This window comes from Ambystoma mexicanum, chromosome 2q, assembly GCF_040938575.1.
Source record: "Ambystoma mexicanum isolate Mex_15411 chromosome 2q, UKY_AmexF1_1, whole genome shotgun sequence".
Lineage (NCBI taxonomy): Eukaryota > Metazoa > Chordata > Amphibia > Caudata > Ambystomatidae > Ambystoma > Ambystoma mexicanum.
Window position 1 is genome coordinate 50,625,326 of NC_090924.1, and position 12,135 is coordinate 50,637,460.

Consider the following 12,135-nt stretch of genomic DNA (forward strand, 5'->3'; position numbering starts at 1 on the left):
GCAGCCTTATCTGACTTTTCACATCACGAGGGTGGTGCTGCGGGCGCACCCTTCCTTCATGCCAAAGGTTCCGTCAGAATTCCATCTCAACAAACATTTGGTGTTGCCTGTGTTTTTTCCGACACCTTTGTCGCTGGCTGGAAGGACTTTGCACTCGCTGGATGTGGCGCGTGCTCTGAAGTTCTATGTGGCACGCACAAAGAGTTTACGGAAGATGTCTCAACCTTTCGTGAACTTTGGTCCTGTGAACCATGGGAAAGCTTGGTCCAAGGCTTCCATTTCCAGGTGGCTCTCCGCCTGTATTACACACTGTCACCGTTTGGCAAACCGACCAATGCCTGACCGGCTGAGAGCTCATTCCACCAGAGCGATCGCTGCGACGACTTCGTTCCTGTCTGGTGTGCCCCTGCTGGACATCTGCAGGGCTGCTATGTGGAGGTCTACACACACCTTCACAAGATTCTACAGCGTCGAAAGGGATTCCAGAGAGGACTCCAGGGTCGGCCAAGCAGTGCTACGCAACCTGTCCCTTGAAGGTGAGCCTGTTCCGGAGGTAACAGTAATTGCTTCTGTTGAGCCTTGCCACCTCACGTCGTTGTGTATTTCTGTACTGCTATTTATTCTTTATGTGAATCCATGCCAGACCCCATGCTGGAGAAGGAACAAGTTACTTACCTGTAACTGTTGTACTCTTTCGTCCTGTCCCCTTTCCTCCATACTGCATGGGCGCCTCTCGTTAGGGAAGGGAGACGGAACCTTTTTCACCAGAAGAAATCTTCCCATTTAAATTTAGAGGCACGCGGGGGCGTAGCCCTGGGAGCATGCGCTCGCCTGACTCTGCCCACCGGCGCCAGTCCCCTTTTCCGCGTCAACAGGAACAGGCCCATTTCACCAGCACTCCTGGGATTGTCTTCGGACATGTAATACCACGCGCTCTTCCCCGGATACTTTCTTCTGTCTTTCCTCCCCAATGCATTTCGACTTCAGCGGGCTTCAGCAGATGTCCAGCCTGCGAGGTGCTCTTCCCTACATCGGATCCCCACGTTCTTTGCCTCCGCTGCCTTGGCCCCGACCATGGATGGGAGGGTTGCACAAAATGCAAAGCACATTCTTTGCGTGCTTTGACTAGCTAGGTGGACAGAGCTCTTCGAGAAGTCGCCCCCAGAGGACTTGAAGGACTTTTGTCAGTCATAAGTCAAGGCCTAAGGGAGGGCTGCTCTTTTCCAGTGCACCCCGCAAGGGCGACTTCTTCCCAAGGAAACTCCCAGACGGGAGGAACCGCTCAGTTTCTCACACCAGCACGGGTACCGAGGCTAAATCAGCTACCGGCCGCCAGGCCGAGGGGTCTGTAGATCCTTCCAGAGACAGTGCTGAGAGACCGCAAGGTTCTTTTAACGGGTGTACACCTGAGGGGCTATGCACTTGTACCTGCAACATGGCAGAGGGGGCGCCTGTACCCAGCACTACCGGCAACTCTGCTGAGGGTGACATTCCTACCAGGCCTCGGCCTGAGGTGCAGGGTAGGTCTCATGCTCCATCGTCAAGAGTCCTGGAGGAGGCCGGGCCCAGTGAGCCAAGCACCATGACTTTGGCACGTGGCATGCAGCTCGACAAGATGGCCACCACGCCAGACAAGATGGCCGCCCGAGGAATGCAGCAGGTGGGAGAACGAGTTACAAGGTGGGACTGGTGTCAACCAGGTACGTGGCCTACAGTTTATCCTTCAGCAGCACAGGACAGGTTTACCCCGCAAACAGCTAGACAGAGTATGCAGCGGCATCAGCAGCTGTCCGCTACCCGTCAATATCACCTGCCAACCCACGGGCCTGCGACGACAGGTTCTTTGAAAAGTTCCTCATGCTCATGTCCTCAGATGGGGTCCTTCCTTAGGGATGTAATCATGGACATGCTCGCTCTGGCCCCTCCCCCTGCACCTATAGTTATTCCTCCTATAGCTCCAGCACTGCAGGCCCCGTTGCAGCCCCTGCTGCCAAGCCGGCGCCTTCGATTCTGGCGCCCCTGCCTTCCACTGTTCAGGCGGTTCCGTACTAGCCTCTGCTGCAGCCTCCGGCTCCGGTCTCCACACCTCAGCCCTCGGCGCCCAGCACCCCTCCACTCGTTCCAGACAAGCCGGACACCCTGGTGGATGCAGATGAGAAAAAGACCTCGACACACTATCAACAGTCTAGGCCTTCCACGAATGACTCACAGGTCTGGCAGAGTGAAGGCTTCAGCCCCGGCATGGGAACTCAACGTGGTACTGACAAGGCTCATGGGGGCCGCCTTCGAACCTATGCATCAGGCCACTCTCAAGTTCCTTTCGTGGAAAGCGCCTTTTATTGTGGCCATCATCCCTGCCAGGAGGGTAGTTGAGATCCAGGCCCTGTCCTGCAAGCAGCCTTATCTGACTTTTCACATCACGAGGGTGGTGCTGCGGGCGCACCCTTCCTTCATGCCAAAGGTTCCGTCAGAATTCCATCTCAACAAACATTTGGTGTTGCCTGTGTTTTTTCCGACACCTTTGTCGCTGGCTGGAAGGACTTTGCACTCGCTGGATGTGGCGCGTGCTCTGAAGTTCTATGTGGCACGCACAAAGAGTTTACGGAAGATGTCTCAACCTTTCGTGAACTTTGGTCCTGTGAACCATGGGAAAGCTTGGTCCAAGGCTTCCATTTCCAGGTTGCTCTCCGCCTGTATTACACACTGTCACCGTTTGGCAAACCGACCAATGCCTGACCGGCTGAGAGCTCATTCCACCAGAGCGATCGCTGCGACGACTTCGTTCCTGTCTGGTGTGCCCCTGCTGGACATATGCAGGGCTGCTATGTGGAGGTCTACACACACCTTCACAAGATTCTACAGCGTCGAAAGGGATTCCAGAGAGGACTCCAGGGTCGGCCAAGCAGTGCTACGCAACCTGTTCCCTTGAAGGTGAGCCTGTTCCGGAGGTAACAGTAATTGCTTCTGTTGAGCCTTGCCACCTCATGTCGTTGTGTATTTCTGTACTGCTATTCTTTATGTGAATCCATGCCAGACCCCATGCTGGAGAAGGAACAAGTTACATACCTGTAACTGTTGTACTCTTTCGTCCTGTCCCCTTTCCTCCATACTGCATGGGCGCCTCTCGTTAGGGAAGGGAGACGGAACCTTTTTCACCAGAAGAAATCTTCCCATTTAAATTTAGAGGCACGCGGGGGCGTAGCCCTGGGAGCATGCGCTCGCCTGACTCTGCCCACCGGCGCCAGTCCCCTTTTCCGCGTCAACAGGAACAGGCCCATTTCACCAGCGCTCCTGGGATTGTCTTCGGACATGTAATACCACGCGCTCTTCCCCGGATACTTTCTTCTGTCTTTCCTCCCCGATGCATTTCGACTTCAGCGGGCTTCAGCAGATGTCCAGCCTGCGAGGTGCTCTTCCCTACATCGGATCCCCACGTTCTTTGCCTCCGCTGCCTTGGCCCCGACCATGGATGGGAGGGTTGCACAAAATGCAAAGCACATTCTTTGCGTGCTTTGACTAGCTGGGTGGACAGAGCTCTTCGAGAAGTCGCCCCCAGAGGACTTGAAGGACTTTTGTCAGTCATAATTCAAGGCCTAAGGGAGGGCTGCTCTTTTCCAGTGCACCCCGCAAGGGCGACTTCTTCCCAAGGAAACGCCCAGACGGGAGGAACCGCTCAGTTTCTCACACCAGCACGGGTACCGAGGCTAATTCAGCTACCGGCAGCCAGGCCGAGGGGTCTGTAGATCCTTCCAGAGACAGTGCTGAGAGACCGCAAGGTTCTTTTACCGGGTGTACACCTGAGGGGCTATGCACTTGTACCTGCAACATGGCAGAGGGGGCGCCTGTACCCAGCACTACCGGCAACTCTGCTGAGGGTGACATTCCTACCAGGCCTCGGCCTGAGGTGCAGGGTAGGTCTCATGCTCCATCGCCAAGAGTCCTGGAGGAGGCCGGGCCCAGTGAGCCAAGCACCATGACTTTGGCACGTGGCATGCAGCTCGACAAGATGGCCACCACGCCAGACAAGATGGCCGCCCGAGGAATGCAGCAGGTGGGAGAACGAGTTACAAGGTGGGACTGGTGTCAACCAGCTACGTGGCCTACAGTTTATCCTTCAGCAGCACAGGACAGGTTTACCCCGCAAACAGCTAGACAGAGTATGCAGCGGCAGCAGCAGCCGTCCGCTACCTGTCAATATCACCTGCCAACCCACGGGCCTGCGACGACAGGTTCTTTGAAAAGTTCCTCATGCTCATGTCCTCAGATGGGGTCCTTCCTTAGGGATGTAATCATGGACATGCTCGCTCTGGCCCCTCCCCCTGCACCTATAGTTATTCCTCCTATAGCTCCAGCACTGCAGGCCCCGTTGCAGCCCCTGCTGCCACGCCGGCTCCTTCGATTCTGGCGCCCCTGCCTTCCACTGTTCAGGCGGTTCCGTACTAGCCTCTGCTGCAGCCTCCGGCTCCGGTCTCCACACCTCAGCCCTCGGCGCCCAGCACCCCTCCACTCGTTCCAGACAAGCCGGACACCCTGGTGGATGCAGTCGAGGAAAAAGACCTCGACACACCATCAACAGTCTAGGCCTTCCACAAATGACTCACAGGTCTGGCAGAGTGAAGGCTTCAGCCCCGGCGTGGGAACTCAACGTGGTACTGACAAGGCTCATGGGGGCCGCCTTCGAACCTATGCATCAGGCCACTCTCAAGTTCCTTTCGTGGAAAACGCCTTTTATTGTGGCCATCATCCCTGCCAGGAGGGTAGTTGAGATCCAGGCCCTGTCCTGCAAGAGGCCTTATCTGACTTTTCACATCACGAGGGTGGTGCTGCGGGCGCACCCTTCCTTCATGCCAAAGGTTCCGTCAGAATTCCACCTCAACAAACATTTGGTGTTGCCTGTGTTTTTTCCGACACCTTTGTCGCTGGCTGGAAGGACTTTGCACTCGCTGGATGTGGCGCGTGCTCTGAAGTTCTATGTGGCACGCACAAAGAGTTTACGGAAGATGTCTCAACCTTTCGTGAACTTTGGTCCTGTGAACCATGGGAAAGCTTGGTCCAAGGCTTCCATTTCCAGGTGGCTCTCCGCCTGTATTACACACTGTCACCGTTTGGCAAACCGACCAATGCCTGACCGGCTGAGAGCTCATTCCACCAGAGCGATCGCTGCGACGACTTCGTTCCTGTCTGGTGTGCCCCTGCTGGACATCTGCAGGGCTGCTATGTGGAGGTCTACACACACCTTCACAAGATTCTACAGCGTCGAAAGGGATTCCAGAGAGGACTCCAGGGTCGGCCAAGCAGTGCTACGCAACCTGTTCCCTTGAAGGTTAGCCTGTTCCGGAGGTAACAGTAATTGCTTGTGTTGAGCCTTGCCACCTCACGTCGTTGTGTATTTCTGTACTGCTATTCTTTATGTGAATCCATGCCAGACCCCATGCTGGAGAAGGAACAAGTTACTTACCTGTAACTGTTGTACTCTTTTGTCCTGTCCCCTTTCCTCCAGACTGCATGGGCGCCTCTCGTTAGGGAAGGGAGACGGAACCTTTTTCACCAGAAGAAATCTTCCCATTTAAATTTAGAGGTACGCGGGGGCGTAGCCCTGGGAGCATGCGCTCGCCTCACTCTGCCCACCGGCGCCAGTCCCCTTTTCCGCGTCAACAGGAACAGGCCCATTTCACCAGCGCTCCTGGGATTGTCTTCGGACATGTAATACCACGCGCTCTTCCCCGGATACTTTCTTCTGTCTTTCCTCCCCGATGCATTTCGACTTCAGCGGGCTTCAGCAGATGTCCAGCCTGCGAGGTGCTCTTCCCTACATCGGATCCCCACGTTCTTTGCCTCCGCTGCCTTGGCCCCGACAATGGATGGGAGGGTTGCACAAAATGCAAAGCACATTCTTTGCGTGCTTTGACTAGCTAGGTGGACAGAGCTCTTCGAGAAGTCGCCCCCAGAGGACTTGAAGGACTTTTGTCAGTCATAAGTCAAGGCCTAAGGGAGGGCTGCTCTTTTCCAGTGCACCCCGCAAGGGCGACTTCTTCCCAAGGAAACGCCCAGACGGGAGGAACCGCTCAGTTTCTCACACCAGCACGGGTACCGAGGCTAATTCAGCTACCGGCGGCCAGGCCGAGGGGTCTGTAGATCCTTCCAGAGACAGTGCTGAGAGACCGCAAGGTTCTTTTACCGGGTGTACACCTGAGGGGCTATGCACTTGTACCTGCAACATGGCAGAGGGGGCGCCTGTACCCAGCACTACCGGCAACTCTGCTGAGGGTGACATTCCTACCAGGCCTCGGCCTGAGGTGCAGGGTAGGTCTCATGCTCCATCGCCAAGAGTCCTGGAGGAGGCCGGGCCCAGTGAGCCAAGCACCATGACTTTGGCACGTGGCATGCAGGTCGACAAGATGGCCACCACGCCAGACAAGATGGCCGCCCGAGGAATGCAGCAGGTGGGAGAACGAGTTACAAGGTGAGACTGGTGTCAACCAGCTACGTGGCCTACAGTTTAACCTTCAGCAGCACAGGACAGGTTTACCCCGCAAACAGCTAGACAGAGTATGCAGCGGCATCAGCAGCCGTCCGCTACCCGTCAATATCACCTGCCAACCCACGGGCCTGCGACGACAGGTTCTTTGAAAAGTTCCTCATGCTCATGTCCTCAGATGGGGTCCTTCCTTAGGGATGTAATCATGGACATGCTCGCTCTGGCCCCTCCCCCTGCACCTATAGTTATTCCTCCTATAGCTCCAGCACTGCAGGCCCGTTGCAGCCCCTGCTGCCACGCCGGCTCCTTCGATTCTGGCGCCCCTGCCTTCCACTGTTCAGGCGGTTCCGTACTAGCCTCTGCTGCAGCCTCCGGCTCCGGTCTCCACACCTCAGCCCTCGGCGCCCAGCACCCCTCCACTCGTTCCAGACAAGCCGGACACCCTGGTGGATGCAGACGAGGAAAAAGACCTCGACACACCATCAACAGTCTAGGCCTTCCACGAATGACTCACAGGTCTGGCAGAGTGAAGGCTTCAGCCCCGGCGTGGGAACTCAACGTGGTACTGACAAGGCTCATGGGGGCCGCCTTCGAACCTATGCATCAGGCCACTCTCAAGTTCCTTTAGTGGAAAACGCCTTTTATTGTGGCCATCATCCCTGCCAGGACGGTAGTTGAGATCCAGGCCCTGTCTTGCAAGCGGCCTTATCTGACTTTTCACATCACGAGGGTGGTGCTGCGGGCGCACCCTTCCTTCATGCCAAAGGTTCCGTCAGAATTCCACCTCAACAAACATTTGGTGTTGCCTGTGTTTTTTCCGACACCTTTGTCGCTGGCTGGAAGGACTTTGCACTCGCTGGATGTGGCGCGTGCTCTGAAGTTCTATGTGGCACGCACAAAGAGTTTACGGAAGATGTCTCAACCTTTCGTGAACTTTGGTCCTGTGAACCATGGGAAAGCTTGGTCCAAGGCTTCCATTTCCAGGTTGCTCTCCGCCTGTATTACACACTGTCACCGTTTGGCAAACCGACCAATGCCTGACCGGCTGAGAGCTCATTCCACCAGAGCGATCGCTGCGACGACTTCGTTCCTGTCTGGTGTGCCCCTGCTGGACATCTGCAGGGCTGCTATGTGGAGGTCTACACACACCTTCACAAGATTCTACAGCGTCGAAAGGGATTCCAGAGAGGACTCCAGGGTCGGCCAAGAAGTGCTACGCAACCTGTTCCCTTGAAGGTGAGCCTGTTCCGGAGGTAACAGTTATTGCTTCTGTTGAGCCTTGCCACCTCACGTCGTTGTGTATTTCTGTACTGCTATTCTTTATGTGAATCCATGCCAGACCCCATGCTGGAGAAGGAACAAGTTACTTACCTGTAACTGTTGTACTCTTTCGTCCTGTCCCCTTTCCTCCATACTGCATGGGCGCCTCTCGTTAGGGAAGGGAGACGGAACCTTTTTCACCAGAAGAAATCTTCCCATTTAAATTTAGAGGTACGCGGGGGCGTAGCCCTGGGAGCATGCGCTCGCCTGACTCTGCCCACCGGCGCCAGTCCCCTTTTCCGCGTCAACAGGAACAGGCCCATTTCACCAGCGCTCCTGGGATTGTCTTCGGACGTGTAATACCACGCGCTCTTCCCCGGATACTTTCTTCTGTCTTTCCTCCCCGATGCATTTCGACTTCAGCGGGCTTCAGCAGATGTCCAGCCTGCGAGGTGCTCTTCCCTACATCGGATCCCCACGTTCTTTGCCTCCGCTGCCTTGGCCCCGACCATGGATGGGAGGGTTGCACAAAATGCAAAGCACATTCTTTGCGTGCTTTGACTAGCTAGGTGGACAGAGCTCTTCGAGAAGTCGCCCCCAGAGGACTTAAAGGACTTTTGTCAGTCATAAGTCAAGGCCTAAGGGAGGGCTGCTCTTTTCCAGTGCACCCCGCAAGGGCGTCTTCTTCCCAAGGAAACGCCCAGACGGGAGGAACCGCTCAGTTTCTCACACCAGCACGGGTACCGAGGCTAATTCAGCTACCGGCGGCCAGGCCGAGGGGTCTGTAGATCCTTCCAAAGACAGTGCTGAGAGACCGCAAGGTTCTTTTACCGGGTGTACACCTGAGGGGCTATGCACTTGTACCTGCAACATGGCAGAGGGGGCGCCTGTACCCAGCACTACCGGCAACTCTGCTGAGGGTGACATTCCTACCAGGCCTCGGCCTGAGGTGCAGGGTAGGTCTCATGCTCCATCGCCAAGAGTCCTGGAGGAGGCCGGGCCCAGTGAGCCAAGCACCATGACTTTGGCACGTGGCATGCAGCTCGACAAGATGGCCACCACGCCAGACAAGATGGCCGCCCGAGGAATGCAGCAGGTGGGAGAACGAGTTACAAGGTGGGACTGGTGTCAACCAGCTACGTGGCCTACAGTTTATCCTTCAGCAGCACAGGACAGGTTTACCCCGCAAACAGCTAGACAGAGTATGCAGCGGCATCAGCAGCCGTCCGCTACCTGTCAATATCACCTGCCAACCCACGGGCCTGCGACGACAGGTTCTTTGAAAAGTTCCTCATGCTCATGTCCTCAGATGGGGTCCTTCCTTAGGGATGTAATCATGGACATGCTCGCTCTGGCCCCTCCCCCTGCACCTATAGTTATTCCTCCTATAGCTCCAGCACTGCAGGCCCCGTTGCAGCCCCTGCTGCCACGCCGGCTCCTTCGATTCTGGCGCCCCTGCCTTCCACTGTTCAGGCGGTTCCGTACTAGCCTCTGCTGCAGCCTCCGGCTCCGGTCTCCACACCTCAGCCCTCGGCGCCCAGCACCCCTCCACTCGTTCCAGACAAGCCGGACACCCTGGTGGATGCAGACGAGGAAAAAGACCTCGACACACCATCAACAGTCTAGGCCTTCCACGAATGACTCACAGGTCTGGCAGAGTGAAGGCTTCAGCCCCGGCGTGGGAACTCAACGTGGTACTGACAAGGCTCATGGGGGCCGCCTTCGAACCTATGCATCAGGCCACTCTCAAGTTCCTTTCGTGGAAAACGCCTTTTATTGTGGCCATCATCCCTGCCAGGAGGGTAGTTGAGATCCAGGCCCTGTCCTGCAAGAGGCCTTATCTGACTTTTCACATCACGAGGGTGGTGCTGCGGGCGCACCCTTCCTTCATGCCAAAGGTTCCGTCAGAATTCCACCTCAACAAACATTTGGTGTTGCCTGTGTTTTTTCCGACACCTTTGTCGCTGGCTGGAAGGACTTTGCACTCGCTGGATGTGGCGCGTGCTCTGAAGTTCTATGTGGCACGCACAAAGAGTTTACGGAAGATGTCTCAACCTTTCGTGAACTTTGGTCCTGTGAACCATGGGAAAGCTTGGTCCAAGGCTTCCATTTCCAGGTGGCTCTCCGCCTGTATTACACACTGTCACCGTTTGGCAAACCGACCAATGCCTGACCGGCTGAGAGCTCATTCCACCAGAGCGATCGCTGCGACGACTTCGTTCCTGTCTGGTGTGCCCCTGCTGGACATCTGCAGGGCTGCTATGTGGAGGTCTACACACACCTTCACAAGATTCTACAGCGTCGAAAGGGATTCCAGAGAGGACTCCAGGGTCGGCCAAGCAGTGCTACGCAACCTGTTCCCTTGAAGGTGAGCCTGTTCCGGAGGTAACAGTAATTACTTCTGTTGAGCCTTGCCACCTCACGTCGTTGTGTATTTCTGTACTGCTATTTATTCTTTATGTGAATCCATGCCAGACCCCATGCTGGAGAAGGAACAAGTTACTTACCTGTAACTGTTGTACTCTTTCGTCCTGTCCCCTTTCCTCCATACTGCATGGGCGCCTCTCGTTAGGGAAGGGAGACGGAACCTTTTTCACCAGAAGAAATCTTCCCATTTAAATTTAGAGGCACGCGGGGGCGTAGCCCTGGGAGCATGCGCTCGCCTGACTCTGCCCACCGGCGCCAGTCCCCTTTTCCGCGTCAACAGGAACAGGCCCATTTCACCAGCGCTCCTGGGATTGTCTTCGGACATGTAATACCACGCGCTCTTCCCCGGATACTTTCTTCTGTCTTTCCTCCCCGATGCATTTCGACTTCAGCGGGCTTCAGCAGATGTCCAGCCTGCGAGGTGCTCTTCCCTACATCGGATCCCCACGTTCTTTGCCTCCGCTGCCTTGGCCCCGACCATGGATGGGAGGGTTGCACAAAATGCAAAGCACATTCTTTGCGTGCTTTGACTAGCTAGGTGGACAGAGCTCTTCGAGAAGTCGCCCCCAGAGGACTTGAAGGACTTTTGTCAGTCATAAGTCAAGGCCTAAGGGAGGGCTGCTCTTTTCCAGTGCACCCCGCAAGGGCGACTTCTTCCCAAGGAAACGCCCAGACGGGAGGAACCGCTCAGTTTCTCACACCAGCACGGGTACCGAGGCTAATTCAGCTACCGGCGGCCAGGCCGAGGGGTCTGTAGATCCTTCCAGAGACAGTGCTGAGAGACCGCAAGGTTCTTTTACCGGGTGTACACCTGAGGGGCTATGCACTTGTACCTGCAACATGGCAGAGGGGGCGCCTGTACCCAGCACTACCGGCAACTCTGCTGAGGGTGACAATCCTACCAGGCCTCGGCCTGAGGTGCAGGGTAGGTCTCATGCTCCATCGCCAAGAGTCCTGGAGGAGGCCGGGCCCAGTGAGCCAAGCACCATGACTTTGGCACATGGCATGCAGCTCGACAAGATGGCCACCACGCCAGACAAGATGGCCGCCCGAGGAATGCAGCAGGTGGGAGAACGAGTTACAAGGTGGGACTGGTGTCAACCAGGTACGTGGCCTACAGTTTATCCTTCAGCAGCACAGGACAGGTTTACCCCGCAAACAGCTAGACAGAGTATGCAGCGGCATCAGCTGCCGTCCGCTACCTGTCAATATCACCTGCCAACCCACGGGCCTGCGCCGACAGGTTCTTTGAAAAGTTCCTCATGCTCATGTCCTCAGATGGGGTCCTTCCTTAGGGATGTAATCATGGACATGCTCGCTCTGGCCCCTCCCCCTGCACCTATAGTTATTCCTCCTATAGCTCCAGCACTGCAGGCCCCGTTGCAGCCCCTGCTGCCACGCCGGCTCCTTCGATTCTGGCGCCCCTGCCTTCCACTGTTCAGGCGGTTCCGTACTAGCCTCTGCTGCAGCCTCCGGCTCCGGTCTCCACACCGCAGCCCTCGGCGCCCAGCACCCCTCCACCCGTTCCAGACAAGCTGGACACCCTGATGGATGCAGACGAGGAAAAAGACCTCGACACACCATCAACAGTCTAGGCCTTCCACGAATGACTCACAGGTCTGGCAGAGTGAAGGCTTCAGCCCCGGCGTGGGAACTCAACGTGGTACTGACAAGGCTCATGGGGGCCGCCTTCGAACCTATGCATCAGGCCACTCTCAAGTTCCTTTCGTGGAAAACGCCTTTTATTGTGGCCATCATCCCTGCCAGGAGGGTAGTTGAGATCCAGGCCCTGTCCTGCAAGCGGCCTTATCTGACTTTTCACATCACGAGGGTGGTGCTGCGGGCGCACCCTTCCTTCATGCCAAAGGTTCCATCAGAATTCCACCTCAACAAACATTTGGTGTTGCCTGTGTTTTTTCCGAAGAGTTTACGGAAGATGTCTCAACCTTTCGTGAACTTTGGTCCTGTGA